Source organism: Natator depressus, chromosome 14 (assembly GCF_965152275.1).
Source record: "Natator depressus isolate rNatDep1 chromosome 14, rNatDep2.hap1, whole genome shotgun sequence".
Lineage (NCBI taxonomy): Eukaryota > Metazoa > Chordata > Testudines > Cheloniidae > Natator > Natator depressus.
Genome location: NC_134247.1, coordinates 41,005,540 through 41,023,012, shown reverse-complemented (window position 1 = coordinate 41,023,012; position 17,473 = coordinate 41,005,540). Strand labels below are relative to the sequence as shown.

Below are 17,473 nucleotides of genomic sequence, written 5' to 3'. Positions count from 1 at the left end.
CAGGGATCCAGCATGAATCAATCAGGGTTTGTGGGGCTGGGGAGAAGCAGCAGCAGCAGCAGGGAGCGGTTTGTACAGATGTGTCCTTCGATCCCATTGGGGTCTCCCAGCCTAGGATCAGCAATTGGGGAAGGGATAAAATCAGGGAAAGAAGAGAGCAGCCAAGGGGGATGATCTGTGACAGGGAGGAGAGACACAGGAAAATAACCAGGGCTGGAAAGTGAGGGCTAGAACAATAATGAATAGAAAAGGACAGTAGGAAACGAAAGGGAACGTGGGCGGGACGGGGAGATTTATGACATGTTGCTGAAAGTGAGACTGTCACTCATTAATTCCCTATATTAATTCCTGGCCATTGGTGCTATTTTAGTGCCATAAAGAAAACTGTTCTCAGTAGCTGGGGATCTCCTGGCCAGGCTCCTGCGGTCATTAAAGCTCCTTCTTAGCTCCTTTTACTTTGCTATTTTGCAGCTACTTACTGTAAATAAACCATTACAAACAATTCTCCTTGTTTGTTCCACTTGAATGTCCCAGCTGCAGGTGCTGGGGGCAGCATCATGGGATTTGCTTCCCAACTTGGTTGTGTCCCCGCAACCCCCACAGGGAATATTGTGCCTCTAGGAAGAGACTTTGGGTTTTACTGGGATGTGACACTCTCCAGCCTGTGCTCTGTCTCTGTCCTGTACACACCCATGTCAATCAGGAATTGCTCAGCTGCGCTCTGCGGAGAGGTGACTGGTTGCACAGGGGACAATCCATGAAGGGACTCGGGCGTTGCAATGCTGAGCGTCACAGTGAGTAATTTTTCGGCAGCGAGACAATCACAGGAACAGCAGCACTGTGACCCTCAGACCTGAGTCAGGGGCCTGAACTCCTGGGACAATCCATGGGCAACACAGGCACCTTTCCATGCTATTCACAAAAGCCAGCTCAGTAGGCGGGGAGCCATGTAAGCTGGCCCATGGGAGATGCCGACAAGGGGGGAAGGGGTGTCCTAAGCCACAACCATCTCACAGATAGGTGCCTAAATCTGGGCTGCTGAGGGGTGTCTGTCTCTGCTTGGCAACCCACAAACAGGAACCCACCCCCTGACATCCGGGGCCTCCAGTCGCGGCTGCTGCCAGTGCCTGGTAGTGCTGGCAGTGGCTGGGAGCCCTGGGCCCTTTGAAATCGCCCCAGCAGGCTGCAGGGCTCCTCGGCGCACGCGCTGGGTGGGTGCAGTGGAACAGTAGGGGAAGGAGAAGCCCCGGAGACCAGCAGCAGCTGCACTGGGCGGGAAAGAAGAAGCCCATGACCCCGGCAGAAGATGTGGGGCTGAAGCCCCGATCCCCTTGTTTGCGTAGCTGGTTTGAGCCCCTCTCTCCCCCGTGTGCCCTGCAGGGAGCTGGCTCTCACTCTCAGGCTGTGGAGAATTTCAGTCCAAATCTACTCACCCTGGTATCTCCATTTCCCCCGTCACCACACAGCCATGAAGGGATTCAGCCTAGGAGGCAGGGTCAGCTTTAGCCCCATTTGGTAGATGGGATCTAGGACACCCAGAGGTGAAGTGACTTTCCCAAGACTAAGCAGGGAGTCAGTGGCAGAGCAGAGAACCAAACCCAGAACACCTGAGCCTGAGGCCTGTGCCTTAACCACTGGGCCACCCTTCCTACCAAGGAAGGGGAACCTCCTCTGTGGGCACTAGACAGAACCACCAGGAGGTGGGGAGCAGAGAGTGCTCCTAGGAGGGGCAGGAGGGAGTGGGGTTGGGGCATGGACAGGCTGGAGGAGGAAGGGGTGGAAAGGGAGAGAAGGGTGTGGCTAGGGTGAAGCTGCACCTCTTGTACTCTGCACCCTGGCAAAGCCCCTTAGGACCATTAAACCAGGGATGCAGCTCTGGCTGGAGCTCAGGACTCGCCGAGCTGCTGCTAAGGTCTGCATTGGCCCTTGCAGCCACTGAATAGGCGACCTATTGAACCAGCCCTCTCCCTGCCTCAGTTTCCCCATCTATACAATGCCTGTGTGTCTCTTCACATTACAGTCTATGGAAGACGAGGGCCCCATAGTGCGGCGCTCTGAGCAGACGCTGAGCAAATAGACCTGAAAAGCTTACGATTCAGTGTCCCAATCCTGAAAGGTCTCAGCATCCCAATGATGCCAAAGGGACCGAAGTGGGTAAAGTTACAGCCACCATTTACCACGAAAGGGGCAGAGCACAAAAATGCCACCCCAGCTGTTTGACTGAATGTCTCTAAGTAACCAGCTGCACACGGTACGTCCGCCAGCCAGGGGAGAGAAATTACAGGTGCTATATGTACCATTCCAGTCTCTTTCCTTTCCGTAACCCTGTACCAAAGCATTGAATCTGTCATTAAATAGTTCTGGTCTGACCAAAATATAGTCTGATCCCCCGATAATTTCCCACAACTGTAAAAATGTTAATTGGGATGAAATGCTTAAAACCCACATTGTTGTGCAACTGTGAAAGTTTAAATCAATAAACATAACAATTGCTTAAAATAAACATTATTTGTCAAAATTATATACTATAAAAAATTCTGCCAAGCCTGACTGTCACTCCTTAGACACACAGCCCCTGCTCCTGCCGGCTCATCCTCACAGGGGGATGCCTCAGTGACCCTCCCCACCGGCTCAGGGGCTGATTGCAGGACCGGAGCCCTAGTGGTACATTCTTTCACCAAAGCCTCCAGGGGTGAAATTGGTTGGGTCTTTCCTGCTCAGCAAACAGCCTGAGTCATTTTCAGGAAAGGAAACACCCAGTTGTTGCTGCAGGCGGGGCATAATGTGAATTCAGGAAGTTGAAACTAGGGGCACAGCTATACTTGCAGATGTAGAGCGCTGGGAGTTAAACCAGCCTTCAGAGACCACAGCAGGGAAAATGCTGCGGTGTGTTTACACTGTCAGATTCAAGCGCACTGGCGTGGCCACATTACCAGCTCTTGCAATGCCACAAGTAGCAGTGTATTGTGGTAGCTATGCCAGCGTGCAAGTGGCTGCAACATGCTCTTCAAATGGGGTGGGAGGGGGGAGTGTGACAGGGAGTGTGTTGTGTGTACGTGGGGAGAGAGAGAGTGGGTTTTTGGGGGGCTGAGAGAGTGTCAGCAGGCTGTCTTGTAAGTTCAGACAGCAGCAGACCCCCTCTCCCCCCACCTCTCTCTCTCACACACACTCACAGCAAGCAGCATTCCACACTAATGGCTGCTTTGACCCTGAGAAGATGAGCAACCGGCTGTCTGAAACGGAGCTTTGAAAGGGGATATCCACATTCCTACAGCTGAGTTCAAAACAATGACAAGAGTGGCCACTTGACTTCAGGGGATTACGGGACGTTTCCAGAGGCTGATCAGAGCGCAGTAATGCAACACCTTGTTCACACTGACGCCTGGGTGTTTCAGCCAGGGCGCAGCAAGCTTCTCGTGGAGGTGGATTACCAGGAGCGCTCCAGCTGCAGAGTCCTGGCACTCTATGTGCCTTGCCAGTGTGGACACCTCAGGAGTTAGGGTGCCTGGGGCTGATTTAATGAGCTCTAACTTGCAAGTGTAGCCAAGGCCTAAGTCCCAGCTTTGGTTCTACCGCAATCCACAAAACTCCTGCCAAACGCTGTAGGCTCCTAAACTGATTCAGTACCTGTTATCAGGCTAAAAGTGGCCCAGCACCTATGTTACTGCCTCCAGCCATGCACACTGCTGCCCCATTCTAGGCGTGTAGGTGTCAATCTCCCACCTAAGCCCCAGAGTGAGTCGTGGACTGGGGGGAGATCGGTATTCAGCTGCTGCTCTTCCATGTGGGGCCTGGTCCTGGCAGCACTCCTACCAGTTTGGGTCCCATTCAAACATCTGTCCAGAGGAGGAGAAGGAGGTGGCGGTGCCCACCTTATAACTTGTAGCCCAGTCGTTAAAGCACTCAGCTGGACTGTGGGTGAGTTCAATCCCACCTCTCTGCCAGAGGAGGAGAAAGTATTTGAGCTGTGTGTCTCCCACCGTTCAGAAGGGCGTTAACCACTGAGCTACAGGTAATCTGATGTTGGGATCCTTCAGCCCCTCCTGTTAAAGGTGTTCCACTTTGGTCCTCTCTTTGGACCATAACTTTGTTGTGATGGAGAGGCTTGTGTGTCCCCCAGAACTATGTCATCCGGAGTCTTGTCCTCCTAGTAGGGCCACCTTCAATGAACAGTTCTGGAGGTGAGATTCCAGACGAAGCACGGTCCAAACTTCTCAAGACCGCAAGGGCAGAACAGGCGTATGCAAGGACTTGTCAGTTCTCTGCAGCTGTGAAGACAGATGAGGGCTGCAGCAGGACGGAGACCTCTGTCTCGGACTTCCCTGCCACTGGGCCCAGCGCTCCTTCCTGTCAAGTTTTGTGAGGTTTCCACCTGCGCACCGGCTCTCCCACATTAAGCTCTGGTCTACACTACGGGGTTAGGTCGAATTTAGCCACGTTAGGTTGATTTAAAAGTGACTGTGTCCACACAACCAACCCCATTCCGTCGACCTAAAGGCCTCTTAAAATCGACTTCTGTACTCCACCCCAACGAGGGGAGTAGCGCTAAAATCGACCTTTCTGGGTCGAATTTGGGGTAGTGCAGACACAAATCGACAGTATTGGCCTCCGGGAGCTATGCCAGAGTGCTCCATTGTGACCGCTCTGGACAGCACTTTGAACTCCGATGCACTAGCCAAGTACACAGGAAAAGCCCCAGGAACTTTTGAATTTCATTTTCTGTTTGGTTAGTGTGGTGAACTCAGCAGCACAGGTGACCATGCAGTCCCCCCAGAATCGTAGAGCATAGAATGTTTCTCCGCTCCCCCAATCATCTCTGTCCCTGGGGTTATCACATATTAGAAGGAGAAAAAACACCACTCGCGTTGACATGTTTTCCTTGCTCATGCAGTCCTCCCGCACTGATAGGGCACAGCTTAATTCATGGAGGCATTCAGTGGCAGAGGCCAGGAAAGAATTAAGTGAGCGCGAAGAGCAGAGGCAGGACACGATGCTGAGGCTAATGGGGGAGCAAACGGACATGATGAAGCATCTGTTGGGGGAGCAAACGGACATGATGAAGTGTCTGTTGGAGCTGCAGGAAAGCCAACAAGAGCACAGACCCCGGCTGCATTCACCCCTACCCTCCTCCCCATGTTCCACAGCCTCCTCACCCAGACGCCCAAGAACGTGGTGGGGGAGGCTCTGGGCACCCAGCCACTGCACTCCAGAGGATGGCCCGAGTAACAGAAGGCTGTCATTCAAACAGTTTGATTTTTAGTATGGCTACAATAAGCAATGTGGCCTTGTCCTTCCCTCCTCCCCCACCCCACCCGGGCTACCTTGTCCATGATCTCACTTTTTTTTTAATTAATAAAGAAAGAATGCATGGTTTCAAAATAATCGTTACTTTATTTCAAAGCGGGGAGGGCGGTTGGCTTACAGGGAATTAAAATCAACAAAGGGGGCGGGTTTGCATCAAGGAGAAACACACACAACTGTCACACTGTAGCCTGGCCAGTCATGAAACTGGTTTTCAAAGCCTCTCTGATGTGCAGCACGCCCGGCTGTGCTCTTCTAATGGCTCTGGTGTCTGGCTGCTCAAAATCAGATGCCAGGCGATTTGCCTCAACCTCCCACCCCACCATAAACGTCTCCCCCTTACTCTCACAGATATTATGGAGCACACAGCAAGCAGCAATAACCATGGGAATGTTGGTTGTGCTGAGGTCTGACCTAGTCAGCAAACGGCACCAGCGAACTTTTAAACATCCAAAGGCACATTCTACCACCATTCTGCACTTGCTCAGCCTATAGTTGAACTGCTCCTTACTACTGTCCAGGCTTCATGAGCCATGGGAGCAAGGGGTAGGCTGGGGTAGGTGCGACCGCCTGGTGCTGCCTGCTGGGAGAGCAGCCTGAGGCAGAAGCCTCCAGCTCACATGATATTCCAGGCAGTACTGAATCTCCATGAGACGAAACTTAAAGAAGAGAATGACCTGGAGTCTCTGGCTCCCATTTGGTGCTCTAAGAGGAGGATAGCCATGTCTGTCCTGGCGCCCCTGATCGACCTCACTGAGGAGGATTCCAAGGAGTCCTCCCAGAGCAGCAGGACCACATCTGCCAGCAGCAACCAGGAGGACCAGAACGGATCCCCCGAGCTTGTTGCTGGGGAGCAGGAGAGTAGAGTTGCAGGGGAAGCAGTGGAATACCAGGATGGGTAAGATTTTGGAATTGGGGCGCTCATGTGGGGGAAGATCAAGGGCTTCTCCTGGTGGCCTGCAATCATTGTCTCCTACAGAGTCATGTCCAAACGTCAGGCAATCTCCGGAATGCCCTAGGTGCAATGGTTTGGGGACGGGAAGTTCTCCGAGGTTTCAGCAGACAAGCTGGTGGGTCTGATGGCTTTTAGGCAGCATTTCAACCACTCCACATTTAATAAGCTGGTCTCCTATCAACGAGCCTTACACCAGGCCCTGGAGGTTGCTAGGAGCCGGGCAGGGAAGATGTTCCCAGAACCCCTGGCCAAGTGGCTAAAGACTAATTTCTGCAACAACAGCAAGGAGCGGGTGGAGGAGGGCCAGAGCAGAGAGCAAACGGTTTCCAAAGTCACAGAGAACAACAGGAGCCTTGAGACAGTTGTTTATCGTGTGGGAGAAAAAAAACCAGCCACATTCCACCCGCTGTTTGAGGCGGGCCTTTGCCAGACTTGCAGGGATCGATTCCTGGAGCTCTTCCACATGTACAACAAGGACGGGTACCAGTCCTACCGCACCGTCTGCTGCGAAGGCACCCAGGAGCTGCTGCTGTGTCGCAATGCCAGCTGCTGCAGGTGCTTCTGTGTCGAATGCCTGAAGGTCCTGCTAGGGCAAGGCACCTCGGCCAAGGCAAAAGAGTAAGAGCCCTGGAGCTGTTCCATGTGTCAACCACAGAAGTGCTATGGGCTGTTACAGCGCCGACCGGACTGGAATGTACGGCTGCAAGACTTCTTCACCAGTGACAAAGGACAGGAATATGATGCACCTAAAATCTAAAAAGGCCCGCACATTTCCCAGAGTCACTACCCTTGATAACAGAACGTCAATGATTGCATTGGCTACTTGGATCACAGCAGCCCCCACAGTAGACTTGCCCACAACAGCAGCGGTGACGGTGAGCTGTGGGAACTGTGGGATAGCTACCCACAGTGCACCGCTCCGTCAGTCGATGCTAGCCACAGTAGTGAGGACGCACTCCACCAACTTAATGTGCTTAGTGGGGATATACGCAATCGACTGTATAAAATCAATTTCTAAAAATCGACTTCTATAAAATCGACCTAATTTCATAGCGTAGACATATGAGATTTCATGAATAGGCCTCTGCCTAGGGTGTTAACAGCTCCTTTTCCCCCCTGGCAAACATGTCCTCATATCGAGGGGTAGCCGATGACTACGATGATGATGACTTTGGATAAATAATGACAGAGTGAGGGGAACAGACTGATTGGCTCAGGAGTCTCCCTCCTCTCAGGTGCATACTCAACCACTGGACTACAGAGACATTCCCTCTCTCTCTCTCTGGCCCAATGACTGTTCCACTCTAGATTAATACTTAAATAGTCATTGGCCAGAGAGTGAGAATGACTCTGGGGTCCTGTCATGGGCAGTGGGTATCAGAGGCAGGGGGAGGCTAAGCATTCCCAAAGTGCCAGGTGTGGCCCGCCCACACTCCACCCTCCTAGCACTCCGGGGCAGGGGGAGAGGTCTGGGGCCGTGCTGCCCTGCCCGGCCTTCTGGTGCTCCGGGGTCAGGGTGGGGCTGGGGCCACGCTGCCTGGCTCCAGAAACAGGGGCCAGGGGCCACAGTGTGGGGGAGGGCTGGGCTCCAACGGGGCCTCAGGCGGAAGGGGCAGAACTGGGGCGGAGCTAGCCTTCCCAAGCCAGGGGTTCACCCACCGCCCATGGGTCCTGTGGTTAGGAAGCCCATCCAGATCCAGTCACTCTATCATTATTTACCCACAGTAAACAGCTGCAACTGGAGAGAGTGAAGAATCCCACCCTCAGATCAGTGGTTTGAGCGCCCTCCTAGAAAATGAGTAACCCCTGTTCAAATTCTCTCTCTCCCTTTGGAACCTGGGTCCCCCACATACCAGGCAAGTGGGCAAATGACTGGGCTAAATGTTATAAAGTGGGTAGCGGCACCAAAACAACCACCACCTCTGCCCCCAGCTCACACGTGTTGTGTGCAGTGCAGCAGGTACCCAACTCATTTCCACAAGAAACGCCTCAGGTGGTGGGTTCCCGTTCATGGATTGCTAAGCAGATGGAGGTACCCCCACCAGCCACCCAGACTTAGCCGCTTATCTTTGAGAGGGGGTGGGGCTTAGGACAGATCCTGTTCCAGAGCTGTTGAATTTATTCAAAGGTGGCTAAGGATGTATGAAATATGTTGTTCACATTTCTTCTGCCCATCAGCAATTGCTGTGTTGTTCACAGAATGGGACCTGTTCTCGAGGGAGCGGGAGGCAGAGGGTTGTCCATGCTAGGATGTGTGACATATGCCATCATGAGCCAGCAATGCCCCTCTGCCATGTACACTGTCCAAATTGGACAGTCTCTACGCAAAAGAATAAATGGACACAAATCTGACATCGGGAATCATAACATTCAAAAACCGATAGGAGAACACTTCAACCTCTCTGGCCACTCAGTAACAGATTTAAAGGTGGCAATTTTGCAACAGAAAAGCTTCAGAAACAGACTCCAACGAGAAACTGCTGAGCTTGAATTAATATGCAAACTAGATACCATTAACTTGGGTTTGAATAGAGACTGGGAGTGGCTGGGTCATTAAACATATTGAATCTACTTCCCCATGTTAAGTATCCTCACACCTTCTTGTCAACTGTCTAAATGGGCCATCCTGATTATCACTACAAAAGTTTTTTCTCCTGCTGATAATAGCTCATCTTAATTAATTAGCCTCTTACTCCACCTTTTCATGTTCTCTGTGTGTATCTATATGTATCTTCTTACTATATGTTCCATTCTATGCATCCGATGAAGTGGGCTGTAGCCCATGAAAGCTTATGCTCTAATAAATTTGTTAGTCTCTAAGGTGCCACAAGTACTCCTGTTCTTTTTGCGGATACAGACTAACATGGCTGCTACTCTGAAACCTATCAAATTAAGTTTTCTTTAACCATCTTAAGATCTGTTTCTTTATCTGGTGATAGTGGGTGCCAATTAGGACAGGGTCTCCTTTTTTAACAGCCTGATATTACATCCTTTTAATGTAATTTAGATGGAATGTGACTTTCTGTTTCTTAGCTCATGGCTGCTGCTCTCCTAATATGGCCACAGACAAAGGCCTTAGGCCTCACAATATGGCTACAGGAAAGGGCCTTATCCTTCCAGTGCCGCTGGCCCCAAAGCTCCAAGCCACAGCGGGCCGTGGAGGATCCGGAGCTCCCAGCTGCTGGTGGGTGGAGCTCCGAGCCATGGTGGGGGGCCCCCGTAGCTCCCAGACACTGGTGGACCCTGCAGCTCCCAGCCACCACGGGCAGCAGGGGACCCCAGAGTCACAGCAGTGGTGGGTGCTGGACTCCCACTCCCATTTTGTCATAGTAATTTTTAGTAAGAGTCACAGACTCTTCCATGAATTTTTGCTTATTGTCCACGAACATTCTGTGACTTTTACTAAAAATAACTGTGACACAATCTTAGCCTTACTAATGAGAGCCTTGGATGTGTAAACAGGGGAGTTGGCCTTGCTGAGATTGATACTGGAATACTGTGTACAGAGGGCTGGAAGGATTAGCTCTTTATCAGTCAATGTCGATTTCACCATACACACACACAAACGGATGGAAGACATATTTCCATCAAGACTTGAAATTTACAGATAGGCAAAGTAAGAAAGAAGTTGCTTGAGAACTTATTAGAGGTTTGTTCAAAGATATTTACTCTGTATATTTTGGCATGTGATCTTGTAATTTGTGTTTTAGCAGCTATAAACTTTAACTTTTTCAGTTTTAACATTTACTGTCGTTAAATAATTGTTGCCTGATCTCTCTCCCGCCACACACACGCTCCAATTTCCTGCAGCTATGAAAATTTAAATATATAAAAATCAGGAAAAATGCTTAAAAATCATAATTTTTCACAACTGTGAACATTTAAATTGATAAAAATGGGGGTAGCATGGGGCTGAATGCTGAAAAATAAACACCAATATTGTCCACTGAAATTATATATATAAAAATTCTACCAAGCCTACGTATAAAGTTCTGGTGTTCACATGCCTTGCAATGAGCAGTGACTTGTTTAAAGTGTGTCATTACCTTCACTAAGAGAAACTGTGTAACTTAAGTTGACTGTTACTGGCCTGCAAGAGCTGTCTCACAATGCCCCACACTGACCGCTCTGACTGTGGTTGTGGACTCTGCTGCCCAGGGATCAGGTAGACAGGAAGCCGCCCCTTCTGTTTAAAGCCCTGTGAATTTTGGAAATTCCTTTTCCTGGTTGCCCGGCTTGGCGAACACATCCAGCAACTATCCATTGTTGTGTGCAACTGCCCAGCCGACCATGCCGGCTCCATGCTCCAGACATGCTCCTGCCTGGAGCACACAGGAGATGTTGGATGTCCGGGGCCTGTCGTGAGCAGCGCTATGCAAGCTCCGCTCCAAACCAGCTGTAAAAACGTGGACATCTATGAGCAGATCACTCAGGGGAGGCAGGAGAAGGACTACAACAGGAACCAGCAGCAGCGCTGTGGGAAAGCCCAGGAGCTGCAGCAGGAGTACCAGAAGGCCAGGGAGGCCAACAATCGGTCTGGGCTTGAGCTGCAGACCTGTGGCATTTTCAGTGAGCTGCATTCCATCCTCAGTGGAGACCCCATCCCCAGCTGGACCACGGATACCTCCTTGGAGCCCAAGTCACAGGACCCTGCAATGAACAGTGAGGAGGAAGAGGTGGTGGCTGAGGAAGAGAAGGACGAGGAGAAAGGGGGACAAGTGACCCGGGGATCCAGAGGAGCATAGAATATCAGGGTTGGAAGGGACCTCAGGAGGTCATCTAGTCCAACCCCCTGCTCAAAGCAGGACCAATCCCCAACTAAAGCATCCCAGCCAGGGCTTTGTCAAGCCTGACCTTAAAAACTTCAAAGGAAGGAGATTCCACCACCTCCCTAGGTAACGCATTCCAGTGTTTCACAGTGAGGCACAGTCAAGCATGGGTGAGCTCGATGTAGGGGAAGGAACCTCAGGCAAGTGTGCATTTTAATTTTGAATTACAGGATGGCACCCCAAAGCAGCAGGATACATCTTTTGACCTCTCTTTAATTTACTCGCGCTAGAAGAGGTAGTGGTACAATCAAGAGTGGTCAAGTTGTTTTTCATTCCCCTCTAGAGTTAGGTAGTGCGGGGACCACACAGAGCAGTTTGTTTATGTGCTCCGGGATGTCCCGTGAATCCTCCAGAGACATCTCAATGAAACTTTCATGTAGGTACCCTGCAATCCTCTGCTGAAGTTTTCTAGGGTGGGCTTTATTTCTTCCACTCTGGAAGGACACTTGCCCACACCACTCAGGATAACTAAGTTCAGCAGGCCCCAATGCAGCACACAAGCCAGCAGCACACAGAGTCGGGTGGGTTCCAGATGCCAGCAGCAGCTGTGCTGTCTCTGCCTTTGTTTGTTTGTTTTGGCCATTCATAGAATCATAGACTATCAGGGTTGGAAGGGACCTCAGGAGGTCATCTAGTCCAACCCCCTGCTCAAAGCAGGACCTAATCCCCAACTAAATCAATTTACTATAGTCCACGGAAAAGCAGGAAGAACACTCTCTTCAATATCATTACCAGATTCAGATCACTTGGGACACCTGAATATTTGAGTCTGCTGGGACAGACACTTCCAACTCAGCAGGACTGGAGCTGTTTCTTTAAGAGAAGGCTCTTATCTCCCTACCCAACTACTCCAATGACTCCAACTTCCCGCTTAACGTATTACTTTTGCTTTCCATCTGGGCAAAGGCTGCAAGAAGGAAGCACATTTATCTGTTGGGAACACAAAAAGATTTCTTTTAAAAAGTGCCAGGAAAAGCTATGAGGAAATGCTGTGGCTATTCCATAGACAGAATTAGCTGTGCAGCTTGATAAACTGAAATAATTTACATTTTAAATGACTATCTCAGCAAAACGGATGAGGTCTGTTCACACCCTGAAGACTGTAAAACATTCTCAGAGGATCAACCAGGTAGGTTAATTTAGCTTCACAATGTCTCCTTATATCCCTTCATATATACTGCTTATTGCTTGGATATATTTTTAATAACACAAAGATTAAATAACCCTGGGATAATTTGCCTTACTCTTTATGTAAACACTACGAGTACATTCAAAGTGATTTACATTCCATTGCTTTTCGGATTATTTTCCTAGCAATGTAATTCGAGATGTGTGCAGCATGTTGATTTAGAATTTGTTTCTTTTGCGATGTGTTTCATTCAAGAACTCTGGGCCCGATTCTGTTCTCAGGGATGTCCAAGGGAGATTTGTAACAAATTAACTTCCTACATTTAAGATACAGGAAGAGACTGCACCAAATCCAATCATCATCAATCTAGTTTTCTCCCTGTTGACGTTAACAGTTTTTTACCTCCGATATTTATTTCTACCTCTGATATTTAATCAAATATTATTAAAACAATTTTTTTTCAATTTTCATTGTTTTTCTTCTTTTTCTCCTTTTAGCCAGGATGGGGGGAGAGGTTAATAAAATGCTTTGATTCAATTTGAATCAAATTCTCATTTTAAAACATTTTGACTCGCTAGTCTTGTCAGGTCACATAATATTATTGTGAATTTTGGCATTTTATTGTAAATCTCACACTATCTGCTAATTTTCCGAAAGCACCAGCTCTCTAGTGTTAAGATTATGTGAGAACCTCAGATTTCATTTAAGAAAAAGTAAATTTTTAGCCCTCATAGTTGCGGAGAAAAGTTTAGGAATATGACCTGAGTGCACTCTCCGGGGTCAGAAACCAAAAAGCAAAAAATGAAAACTTAAAATGCATTATTAGTATTATAATTTTAAAGCTCGTGATTTTTAAGTCAATTTTATGTCTGTTTTTGGACCCGACTTGTGGTTGTGTGTGATTTACTTTTTTTTAAAATGATTTTCATAAAAAACACACACTGCAAAATAGAAAAAAGGAATTGACTGACAGTGTATATCTTTTCCCAAATACCTCATTCTTCATGGGTTCTCCAATGAAATTAACCAATTATACAGCTCATCAGAGGTGCACGACCAGACAATATAAAACCAGACAATACTACTCAGACATAACATATTAGGGAGGGTGGTACACAGACTTTTGATTTTTGTAATATTGGGGCTAGCAGGGCTGCTGCTCTGTTATCAAAACAAACAAACAAATTTGAGCTTTTTACAATAGTTCATCCAATCTACACAAACCAAGGAAGCACCTCTATTAATTTCATCCCTCAAAGTGCTGTTTTTTCTTTGGCAATGAGGGTCTGAAGGAAATGTCAGACACTCAGGGTGGATGACAATTTATTTCATTTTTAAATTTTAAAAAATGGTATTTTTTTAATTTAGATCAGAGTTATTATTACTATTTATTTATTTAACTTGGATTTTTTAAATGAAATTAAATACAGGGTTTTTTAAAAAAACAATTTAGTAGTCTCTTTAAAGACAGCAGTAGCCTCTTTTGCAGGTGCAAGACATTTTTTTTTAAATTTCAATTCATTCAACTAGCTCAGTTTAATAACTAGTTCATTGAACGTTGAAAACTGATTGGAAACTAAAAAAAGCAGGAAAGCTTTTTTTCCTCTTCCAATCTATGAAAAAAATGATGAAGACCATGGTGACCAGAAACATTCAGTGACCAGAAACAACATGGTGACCAGGAACAACTCACTAACTACAGATAAGAAACAAATCAGTTTAAATGTAAAGCAAGTTTTCATAAACTTACTTTTTTCCTTCATTATCCAGAACAGTGAAGGTAGTTTTTATTTAAATAATTTTAAAAAAAATTAAAATTCTCTTTAAAACAAAATAATTGAATTCCAATTTCCATCCAAATACAGCTTGACATAGACTTAAACCCCCCTCCAGTAAATAAGAAATGTCATTCACCATTTTTAACATAATAATAAATGTTAAAATTAACAATCTGAATAAATGTATACAACTATAGTGTATCCTCCTTGTTGGAAAGAAGTACCAAATTTAGTGTAAAAGCTATATTTAATTGCAAATCAACATATTTTAATGGTTACCAACCAATGAGAATCAGTCCTTCTTTAGGAAAATAACTAAAAAGTACAAATTATAAAACTGATGATTTAAATCAAGGTTTCCCACTTGCTGGTTTAAATCATGATTAAAACTGGTGATTTAATACACCTTGATTTACACCAGGCCACCCTGCAGACACTAGAAAAAAAACAGTCATATGGACCCAGAGCCACAAAAATACTTAGTTGCCTAAACCCTAGACGTAGGCACCTACATCTCAGATTTGGCTCCACTGAGATTCACAAAACTCCTGTCAAACCCTGTAGGTGCCGAAATTCCCTTGGCAGCCAAGTTTTTCAGTGTCGAATCTCCATTGGCACCTATGTTTCTGCTTCTGGGCAGGTACACTGCTGCCTCCCTCCCAGAGCAATTCACAAAGCCAGAGAAGATAGGCAGAGGAATACCTGGCTTGAGTGTGGAGCCTCATACAATAAGCATGCTCAGAGACAGCCTACCAACTCAGATCCCATTAAAGTCCAGGCAAAGGAGGAGGTGCCAACCTTATAGCTTTTAGCTGGTTGGATAGAGCACTTGCCAAGGATGTGGGAGTCTCAGGTTCAATTCCTCCACTGTCTGTCAGAGGGGAGAAAGAATTTCAGCTGGGGTCTTCCACCTATCTTCCACCTATCACCTATAACCACTCAGCTGTGGTTAGCTATTCTGATGAGGGGCTCTCTTAGTCTCTCCTGTGGAAGCTCTTCCACTGCGGATAAATAACAGAGTAATTGGAGCCAGGCGACTGGATCTGGGGTCTCCTATGTGAATACTCTAGCCTCTGAGCTACAGAGTGTCTCTCACTCCCTCCCCTTCTGAGAGTGAGGCTGTGTTTGCTATGCCCGGCATGCTTGAGCAGGGTTTGTGATAGCAAGTATCAAAAGAGACACAGACTCTTTCTTTGATTTTGGGGTGGTTTTGGTCCCCCCTCTTTTCTCCATGGGGTCCACTTCAGATGTGTTTAGCTGTATGACACGCAAGCATGGGGCTTGCTGTGTGACTGCTGTGTCCGCACTGTGGCGGATGTGTTGGTGAGGGTAGGGAAGGTTATTGGCAGCGCTCGGAGCCTGTCCACACTACCACTTTACAGCGTGCAAACTTGCTGCACTTAGGGGGTATGATTTTTCACACCCTGGAGCCAGCAAGTTAGAGCACTATAAAAGGCAAGTGTAGACATGGCCTGGTCTCCCTAATACAGTCTGGAGGATGCCTCTCTATGTCCCCGGCTTGGGGGACGTTGTACAAACCTTCATTTTCTAAGCGCTCCAGTGACTTGCAGTGTAGGGTCTTGCACAGCATTGTAGCAACCAATATTTCTGTGCACCATTCTACCCCCGAGGTGTCTGCGCAGTGCCCCTTCTGTTCTGCGTCAGACAGTGTTTCATTTTCTCCTATGTTGTCCCTGTTTGATTCCTCTTTTTGGTTTCTCGCTGTAGCTTTTCCGTGGTTGGGGACTGGCTTTCTCCAAGTCTCTGTTTGTTCTGAGAGTGAGATGCAGTGCTTGCATTCAGCCAGCTTCCTGTCTGGCTAACTTTTTGCTGGGTCAGGCAAAACTAACATTTCTGAAATTTGAGCAGAACAGAATAGCCAGGGTAGAACAGCATGACATGCGAGGGCTGTTCTGTGCACTGAGGGGGGCCTGCCTGCTGATTGCATTTTTTATCAATTGATTTGCAACCTGGAAACTTTTTGGTTGACTTGGTGTGTTAATGATATTTTAAACATGGTGATGATAATTCTTTTGTGATCCATGTTTAATATTTGCTTAGGTTGTGTTGTTTTGTTTTATTCATGTCTCTTTGTGTATATATGGTAATTTTATAACACTTTAAATAATTTTAATGTGATTTTATGTGAATAAAGGTGTTTTTCACATCCTGTCTCTATCTCAGGACTGTGGTAGTTTTTGGGGTGTGCTTTGCTCTTCTTTCTGTGTTTCTTTCTGTTGGGGAAATGTGTGTGTGCTTTAGTTTTGTAGCTGTGGTGGGTTTCATTTCAGGATTTATTTTGTTTTAGCAGGACCTCAGTTTGTTGTGGATTCTTAAGGTTTAACCCATGACCATGGATTGCGGATTTTGCCTCCAGACTCTGCCTCTGTGGAGGCGTGTGTTCTAGCTGTGGGGAAAGTGATTGGATTTAAACTTTTCAACCTCAGCCATGAAGCTAATTAGGTTTTTGTCCCCACGGCTCCCCTTGGAAGGCGGTTTCAGGACTTCACTCCTTTGCTGGTTAGAAACCTTTGTCTAATTTCAAACCTGAACTGTTGATGGACGGATTATATACAATTGTTCTCATGTCAGCCTCGGTGCTTAACTTAAATAACTCCTCCCCCTCCTTGGTATTTCTCCCTCTGATGTGTTTTGTGACAGATACTTCTGTGGTGGGTCCTGCGCTTTTGCTTGGTATGGTGAGTCAGGGTGCTGCCCCTGCTCCTATTCCTGGGCTCCGCAAGTGCCCTAGAAGGGGAATGGGCCCAGGTATGCCTCCTACTCTGGGCCCAGGCCCTTCAGCTTCACAGGCTTCTTACCCTATTTCCCCCTGGGCTGGGTTTCTCTTGGTCCTCTGTGCTGGGGTCTCCCTTCCCCTGGTCCTCTAATGCTTTGGTCAACACCCGTACACCTCCAAACTCAAGTCAAGTCAGGTTCCCTTCCCTTCCCCTGTCTGACTGACTGTAGCAGGGGTTTTTTATTAGGTCTCCGGCGGGGCCTTAATTAACCTGTAGTAACCTTTCCTTACTGTACAAGGAATATGGCTCTGATCATCCTGGGGCTTATATACCTCCCATCCATCACTCTCCTGCTGCCCTGTGGCCCTGCTGTATCACAATTTATAGAGAGCAATCATATCTCCCCTCAGCCGTCATTTGGTTAGGCTAAACAAGCCCAGCTCCTTGAATCTCCTCTGTAGAACTTGAAAAAGCCTTTCATGGCAGAAAGGATGCTGGTTTTATAAGAGCTTGAAATATTAATATTAACACACACACACACACACACACACAAACAGCTCTTGCAGGACCTGTAGGATAGCAAAGTTCAGGGTGCCTTGGGTTGGGTGACCAGATAGCAAGGGTGAAAAATAGGGACGGGGGTGAAGTGGGGGTTGGGTAATAGATGCCTATACAAGACAAAGCCCCAAATATCAGGACTGTCCCTATAAAACTGGGACATCTGGTCACCCTAGCCTTGGTTC

At 47.6% G+C, this 17,473-nt stretch overlaps 2 protein-coding genes and 1 pseudogene across 2 annotated transcripts in view; 2 read left to right on the top strand and 1 right to left on the bottom strand.

The window, feature by feature from the left end:
- Positions 1-17,473, bottom strand: part of LOC141998490 (zinc finger protein RFP-like) — a 208,131-nt gene that overhangs the window by 147,234 nt on the left and 43,424 nt on the right. The gene's annotated exons all lie outside the window — the stretch shown is intronic.
- Positions 2,225-7,013, top strand: LOC141998793 (DNA (cytosine-5)-methyltransferase 3B pseudogene; annotated as a pseudogene).
- The window catches only part of LOC141998461 (butyrophilin subfamily 1 member A1-like), a 33,874-nt gene continuing 28,379 nt past the window's right edge, over positions 11,979-17,473 (top strand). Inside the window, exon 1 of the mRNA XM_074971312.1 lies at positions 11,979-12,214. The gene's annotated coding sequence lies outside the window, so the exon portion shown is untranslated. The remainder of the gene's footprint in view (positions 12,215-17,473) is intronic.